Source organism: Alosa alosa, chromosome 13, assembly GCF_017589495.1.
Source record: "Alosa alosa isolate M-15738 ecotype Scorff River chromosome 13, AALO_Geno_1.1, whole genome shotgun sequence".
NCBI lineage: Eukaryota > Metazoa > Chordata > Actinopteri > Clupeiformes > Clupeidae > Alosa > Alosa alosa.
Genome location: NC_063201.1, coordinates 34,013,397 through 34,021,232, shown reverse-complemented (window position 1 = coordinate 34,021,232; position 7,836 = coordinate 34,013,397). Strand labels below are relative to the sequence as shown.

Here is a 7,836-nt window from a genome sequence, read left to right as displayed (position 1 = left end):
TCCTCGCCAAAATGTTGACATGTGTATACATTGAGCCAATTATGTGCTGTGTTGTGCAGACATCGTGCCAATCATGTGTTGTGAACTCGCCACTGGAGCACACTGGTGTCGTGAAGCCTTGTGCACGCACATTTCTGCCGAATAGGATGCCCGATGAGTACCCAAAAAGCGTTGCAATATGAATGCCGAGTGGAGGGACTTGCCTAAAAGGACTTTGGATCAGTCAAACTCAGCTAGCTAGACACAATTGTTCTTGTATAGCTGTCTTTGCACACTTTTTTATTTCGCTTGATATTTTATTAAACTGTGAGTGTGTGAACAGAAAGTATTAAGACATTCTTACCTTTTTTTCTTTTCCAGGGACCGAACTGAAGAGGGATCGATCCACCATTTTGGAGACAACCAGAGGCAACATTGATAACCCTGACTCAGTTGCGACAGCAGAACCAGCATCTCTATGGCTTAAGGACAACTTCAGCTTGATAGAAAACTTGCAACACTTAATTGACATATGAACTGATGTTGGATTGGCACCACTTAGCCTACTTGCTGATTGAATCATTTGGTGAATACAATAATAATTGAATTATAATTAAGCTGGTGTTGTAATGTAGAATTATTTTCTCATGCTATGATTTCATACAACATTTGGGTTCTATGGAATTATTTGTTTTCTTATTGGACAGGAGACAGCTTTCCCAAAAGTGGGAATATCCCAGGTCAATAGAATAATCTGGTGTTTTAAGGTTAATTAGTCGGCGGCAGAATTAATGTATTGAATCAACACAGCATTTGTGATCGCGGGGTTGTTACCTTCGCCACTCGGCCTCAGAACCTCCAGGTTACAGCCAAACAAAACACCTGTGATTATATCATTACCCAACACTCCTACTCACACAATTTCAAATTGCTTAACCTCTTTTCAGCCTTGGTAACTGAATACTAAAATTAAACTCAGGTTGATTGTCAGTTATCCTGTGGGTCATGTGCACTGCTGTTATTTTCTTATAACTTAAATTTTGACTATAAAGCATAGTTTGGATTGGATTCTGATTAGCAGTCAGTGGTTTAGCTACTCTCCACCTCAGCCTCTCCAAGGTCTTTATGCTCTCTCCTGGTTGACCAATGCCTACCCTGCAACGTGGTTTGTTTGTACACATCACTTGAATTCATGAAACACATGAATTTTACTTCATATGTTAATAGAAAGAATTGTCAGTGTGATTTATTAATGTGTTCCCTACATGCATTTAAAATAAATGATTCATCAATTCAGTATCTGAATATATTTGATTGCTATTTTTCAACTGGGTCAGAGTTTGTGGAAATGAGAAAATTGTAGTTCTGGATGGTCAACATTAATCTTAATTAATTAATGTTGCGGCCACATTATTTAGACCACCAAATGGCAACGTTACCAAATGACCGTAGGGCCACGTTATGGCCACGTTGCTCAAGTCACCAAATGGCAACGTTACCAAATGACCAAAGCGCCACGTTGCGGCCACGTTATTTACACCACCAAATGGCAACGTTACCAAATTACCATAGGGCCACATTGCTTAAGTCACCAAATGGCAAGGTTACCAAATGACCATAGGGCCACGTTATTTACACCACCAAACGGCAACATTACCAAATGACCTTAGCGCCACGCCAGGCAACGCTTGTTCAAGTCACCAAAATGGCCACTTCATAGTGGCAAACGTTGTATTACGTTGCAGGAAAGTTGCCAGAAGGTTAGTTGGCCGTGACCAACTGGCAACTTATAGGCAACGTGGCTGTTTAGTTGTGTGTTAGCCCAGCAATCCCAGCTATCTCTAGAAAACACCTCAGCTGAGACGGGGCTTCCGTTGATAACAAATAAAAAAGAGGGCATCGAGGATAGACTATTATAGGTCTAAAACCATAACTGTTCTTGCCAATAAACAGGACGTTTCTGGAGTTTGTGCATCTAACGTTACACCCCATGGGAAGTAACGTTAGCTAACGCTACCCCCCCGTGCTGCGATCTAAAGCGTCATCGTTTGACAAATACTAGCAATTTAACACTATTTGTTTATTTACTTGACCAGATATTAAAATGGTCAAATGCGATTCTGTATTACTGCTTACAGTCTCCGAGAAAGCACATTTATCATGTATGCCTCTAGAGTGATTTTATTAAATTACCTTACCCAAGCTTGAATTACGCCTGACAACTTTAACGTTAAGCCTCTCACTCGAAATTGCTGGGCTATCTCTGGAAAGCACCTCAGCTGAGACGGTGCTTCCGTTGATAACAAATAAAAAAAGACGGCATCGAGGATAGATTAATATAGGTCTAAAATCGTAACCGCTCCTGCCAATAAACAAGACGTTTCTGGAGTTTGTACTAACGTTAACGTTATCGCTTGGACAAATACTATAACCAACACTTAACACTGTTCATTTATTTATTTGACCAGATATTAAAATGGTCCAAATATGATTCTGTATTACTGCTTATGCTATCCAAGAAAGCACATTTATGTTGAATGACAAATTTAGTCTATAATCAGTCGTCAAAATCCTATGTTAGCCCTAGGCTACGGGAGCTTAGTGCAGTGAATGTAGCTCAACTTACCTTCAGTATAAAGTTACCGAAAATTATTAGAGAACTATTCCTGTAGATAAATGATGTATAACAAATATGTATAATATATAATTAGTTTTTTCCTAATTTAATTGCGTATAATATCTCTGAACGATAAAAAGTTAGTAAACATGCTGATGTCAGGATAACGCCACATGTTTCCCACGGTGGCCAGCGTCTGTGACGCCACCTGAGCTTATTAAAATGGCGCCCATGGAGTCATAGAACGTACTTCAACATATCCAATGTATTTTCCAGCCAGTAATCCATCTTGCGCGTAGCGCTCTAGAATCTTTGGTTTAGATCCAGTGAAATTGCTCCCTTGGCAACGCTACGTCATGGCTTCAGTACTCTATCAAAGATCCTTAATATACAAAGATAAAGCAGCACAGGCTTCTACAATGGAATGGAATTGTACACAGTTCCTGCCTCCTAAAAAGGCGTGGTCAGAATGCGCTGGCCGCTACCTCGCTGATGAAAACGCCAAAGATTTTTCATTTTCGCCCTCTCTCTTGCTGTGACCAACTGGAGCTGGCCTGGGTGACTGAATTTGGTACATCGTCGGGCAAGATGCGGTCTGATTTCCAGGTAAGTGGCAGTTTGAAATGTGGCAAGGTATTTGTGATTAGTCTGTGTCTGTGTAACGAGTTAGCTATGTAGTAAAATGTCTGCGTAGTTTAGGTAATAACATTATTATTATCTTGTGTCGCCGTCATGAATATTAGCTCATTGAGGAGTAACGTTAGTTGACGTTAGCTAACCATCTGATACCTATAGCAGAGCTAGCTGAGGCACTAGCTACCAGATTAATTTGGTAGTTAGGCTACAAAGATAATTTTACTTAACCTGATATTTGCTCTACCTAAATCGGCATCACTATAGCTTGTGGATCAGATCTACTGCAAGCGACATTGATTTAGCAGTTTTGAAATGTGTTTAGCTGCTAGTAAAAAATGAGTACCGTATGTACACAGTTGTTGGTGCACTGAATTTTATTATCAGCTTAGCGTAGTGAAACATTTAGTTTTACGCCATATTCTCTGTCTGTCCCCGATGACGCTTACGATTTTCTCTACTGATCTCTGCCCCGATCCTGCACATTACATATTTTTGTATTAAGTTTGTCTCTGATGGCAAATGTGTAGTCAGGGTGGCGCTCAACGATTGTGTTGAATAACGTTACATCAGTTCTGAGTAGTTTTTCTCGGATGGTCTTGCACAGACCCTTATCAAGCAGCACTAAAATGAACGTCATGTTTGCTAATTCTCTCCCCCAGTTGTTGGACGAGCAGAAGGACGCTATGGATGGTGAGGATGAACCCGCGATGACGGGGAGGAATGAACTTGAACCTGTGTTATTCAGAGGATAAGTCAATGCTATGTACATAGACTGTGTTCTGTAACTGTCCGCTCTTGTGGCCATTCAAATGTATAGGGCAATTCCACGCAAAACTGTAACATCCATAACACCAACACAATGCCATGGTATTTAGTTGGCATTATGGATGTGACAGTTTTATGGAATTGCCCTATACAAGCTACAGACTTTCAAAGTTAAACATATCAAATATAATTTCATATAGGCTACTAACAATCAGACCTGAAGACTTCATGAAACACTACCAAAATAAAGTTGAAACTAATTCTACAAAAAGGCACTCCAAGGAAAAGCCTTTTTTTTGGCTGCATTGGCCAACATGTTTCGACCAACAGCCTGTCACTATGAAACTCTGTAACTAGATTTAAACTTCCCTCTGTATGGAAAAAAAAGATCTATTATTCAACATTAGTTAACACACTGAGAATGATTGCTGCACTATATGTATTGTTCTCTAGCAACCTGAAGGTCCAAGACTCAATCCACTGAAGGCTCTCCGTAAGATGGTGGATCTGATGTCTGCTTTGTGGTCCTATAGGGACGGTAGCCATGGAATGGGGTCAGAGATGCCCTGAGAAGTAAGTGTTTGTGTTTGTAATCAAGTGCTGTAATCACAATTTGACTGATGCTAAAACTGGAGTAGGGTATTTGAATGGACATTTATACCGTGAATTTAAGACATCAAAAAGCCTGTTCATGGCCTCAAAGAAGTCAGTCGTAGTATTTGCCTAACTTGGCAGCCTCTCCAGATGTATCATAGTCTTCAGTCCTATTGTGTTATCACAGCATTTATAGTAGGAAGGATCATATTAAGCAAAGCAATGTGCAGGTGTAGTAACTTAATTTCAAGAACATAAGAACATAATTGTAATTCATGATGTTTTTTTTTTTACTTTGTGTGGTGTTGTCTCTGTTTTAGGTGCTGTAAATGCTGGCCATATGACTTCAACCTTCATCCAACCAAACGAAGAGATCCTGCTTTCCTACACTCCATTCAGGATGTTAGTTAATTCAAAGACAATAACAGTATTTAGTTTTGTAAATGCTTAACTACCACTCAATGCAGGACACATCTACTGGCAGTTGATGGAGGGGTTTAGGGCAGTTGTGCTATTCTTTTCCTTGTGGGTAGACTGCAGAATGTGGCTATGTATGCAGGTGTTAAATTGTGGGATTTGTTGAAAATGTGAATTTCAAATAAAACCCTACCATTCAAAGTTAGCCTCACACACTTTATACCCTCCTTTCCTCAGGTTTACTTGTTTGGATCGGATGGACAAGTCGGCACTCCTTATATTAACAAGCTACCTCTTTCTTCTACTAGTTCAATAATATGGTATCTGAAAGAGAAATGCCAGTGTTCATCATATTTTAGCCTTATCTCAATGAAAAAAATAAGTGGTGTAGGCCTATTGTATTTCTATTGTAATTTCATGGGTAGTAGGCCTAAAAGATATGGCCGTGGCGGCTGTGGGATACATCGATTGGCTCTACTTTATCAAACATCAGAGGTAAGGCTAATTGAGAAAGCAGATGTCTGGTTAGGTTTGCTAGTTAGCAACTTGTTAACCAGGGGCACGTTTCCCATAACCATAGTTGCTAACTAAGTTAGCTACTTTGTTGGTTGCAATGCAAACTATGGTTTTGGGAAACGCACCCCTGGCTGTCCAGATTATTATGTGATATGACCTACTTGTTAAACAATAATATGCAATACTATAGTACAGTGGTTCTCAAATGGGGGTACGTGAGATTTTAAAATATACAAATAATTAGCAATAAATGTAGTCATGGATTATTACAATTTAAAATGTTCCAAATGTTTGAATTTTGTATGTGTTTATTAGTTCCAAAGTTTAATAAATTAGACACTGATGGCACAGTGCTCTGTTTTAAATCCTTTTTTTCTCAACTAAAAATGCTTTGCGCTGGTTAGGGGGAAGGCTACTTGGCTGAAAAATATTTCACAGGGGTACATCACTGAAAAAGGTTGAGAAACCACTGCCCTAGTTTATGTGTATGGCCGTCTGCTATACAGCCTATTTGAACATAATCCAGACATCAAAAACGATGCTGATCAGTCAATATGACCGGTATGTACATGTCTCACGTCCTTAGGGAAAGAGAAGACAGAAAGGTGTCTGTTTATGCACCCAAAGTTTAGGCATTTTCGCGATTGAGTGATCAACATCGAAGTGGTAAGCAACGGTAACTTATTCCAGAGAACCTTCGGCTACTTAGTAGATCGCGTGCCAGTGGGTTACAGAAACAGACAGACAAGTGGCAAACAAAGTCGTTTTTCTCCTTAACTGTTCATCTGAAAAACGCCATGTCGGTGTCAGAATGTAAGGAACACATGTGAATTACAGAAAATGCATTAAAATGTCCAATCTCGAGCTGTATAATTAAGGGCTGGGGCATAATCCGAGAAAAAAATGATTTCTTCCATAGGGCCACAGTGTAAAGAATCTCTCGCTAGTCTCCTAAAAAGGCGTGGCGCTAGTGAACCATACGTCATAGGGGAACAGGAAGAACCCTTCTGTGAATCGTCTCGCTTTATCAACCGTCTCTGACTCTATAAAGACTTTGGGAGCTAGAGCGGTGATGTCATAATAGGCCAACATTCCGCCATTTATTTAAATGTGGGAAAAAGCGACGAAAAACAGGAATATCAAAAGAACGACAAGGGGCAGTCACCCCAAATCTACAAGCAACATACACCGGTTTGCGATGCTGTGGGCTTGATCAAGCCCACTTATTATGAATTCAACAAAGATTGGGAAAACAAGAAGATGTGGCAGAGTTATCAAGTTCCCACTGCCTCACCATTTATAAGCTCAGGATGGTGAGAGGGCTCTTTAACATGCAGAAATACAACAACAATATATGGACTTCTTGGACATAGCATGTGATCCTCACACTAAGTCATGTGGCTACTCCAAGGAAGTAAGATAATAGGTCAATACAATACATATACATTCTTCAGCATTTTCTTGTCATAGTACTCCCTCACAGGATATTCCTAATATTACTGCCTCAGGCAGAATACAGAAGTACAGAAAAGCATACACATAATATATGGAAATGTAATGTTAGTCACCTCTATAATAAATGTAGATAGGTATTCACTTCTAATACATATAAACTTATTAGTAATCACTTATATTGCATAAGATGTTTTTAGTGCTCCAACATTTCTACCACAGCTGTACTCACTGATTTTAACATGGCCAAAAATATAAAGATTATTACTTTGCCACCAAGAATTGAGTTGGTAAGTCTTCAATAATGAATTTCCCTTAAGCTAAGCATTTCCATGAAGCATATGCCGATTGAAAGCCTATCCATTACATGTTTCCATATCCTAACAATGAAGGCTACTTGTAATAACTTTGTGTTGTCAATGTGGCACAAACAATATTGGCAATATTGTTGTTGCATACCCCTCAGAAAATAGGTAATTGCACCCTTCATAGAGGGTTAATGATTTTTTTGCCTCGCTATTGGCTTAGCGAATTTGCCCCCACAGGCTATGCTACAGTATGCTATTCAGTTGTAAATGCATATTTCTGTGTTACTCAAAACTGCACCAGTGGATGTTATTTTTCCCCAAAAAACATACCCTCGCAATCATCCACAAATAGACCCTACGTTGTTATTAGTATTAGGTGTTAAACGTGCTTAAACAAGGATTATTATTCAAACATAATTAAGCATGGGAATGTGTCACTTTAGGTAGTGCTAAATTTACATTGTCTTACCTTGGGAAAACAAAGGACAAATAAAGTGATTTGTAGCCCCTTAGAACGTAGCCAGTGTATGTACCTTTGGGAATCACGCACAA

General features: G+C 39.4%; 1 long non-coding RNA gene across 1 annotated transcript; it reads left to right on the top strand.

The window, feature by feature from the left end:
• Positions 1-3,178: 3,178 nt before the first annotated feature.
• LOC125306137 lies at positions 3,179-4,531 on the top strand. Its single transcript, XR_007195500.1, has 3 exons — positions 3,179-3,202; positions 3,892-3,922; positions 4,451-4,531. It is a non-coding gene; the product is annotated as an uncharacterized LOC125306137 (long non-coding RNA).
• The last annotated feature ends 3,305 nt before the right edge of the window (positions 4,532-7,836 follow it).